Raw genomic sequence first — 454 nt, forward strand, 5'->3', positions numbered from 1 at the left:
ACCAGTAAAACCAGTAAGAAGCTTGATGTGCAGGACTAAGAGGCAGCTGTTGGTTCCTAATGGTTTCCCATTTTTTTTTTGCTAAAAAAAAGTAAATATAATTTTTCTGCATCCGTTGGTAGCCCGGGCGCTGCGGGTTTTCATTAAGAGAAATTAGACTTGAAAGGATTAATAAAGAAAAAATGTGGTTTTTTTTTTAAAAGGCTCCTTGGGGCCCCTCGTCTCGATTCGAATCGCTCGCAGCTGGAAACGCAGCACCTGAGGCAGCCTCTTAAAGGAAAAAAAAACCCAAAAATTGGCAGGAGAAATTCATTAGAAAGGATTGGAGGATTAAGAAGGATTTTCGAAATAAAAAAAAGAAAGAAAAATTAAAGAAGCCAAGTTGCTTTGCCACACGACCCCTCATTAGCGGCGTCACGCAACGAATTCGGGGTAAAGCCGCTCTCCTGCGGAG

This window comes from Apaloderma vittatum, unplaced genomic scaffold (assembly GCF_000703405.1).
Source record: "Apaloderma vittatum isolate BGI_N311 unplaced genomic scaffold, ASM70340v1 scaffold28579, whole genome shotgun sequence".
NCBI classification, from domain to species: domain Eukaryota; kingdom Metazoa; phylum Chordata; class Aves; order Trogoniformes; family Trogonidae; genus Apaloderma; species Apaloderma vittatum.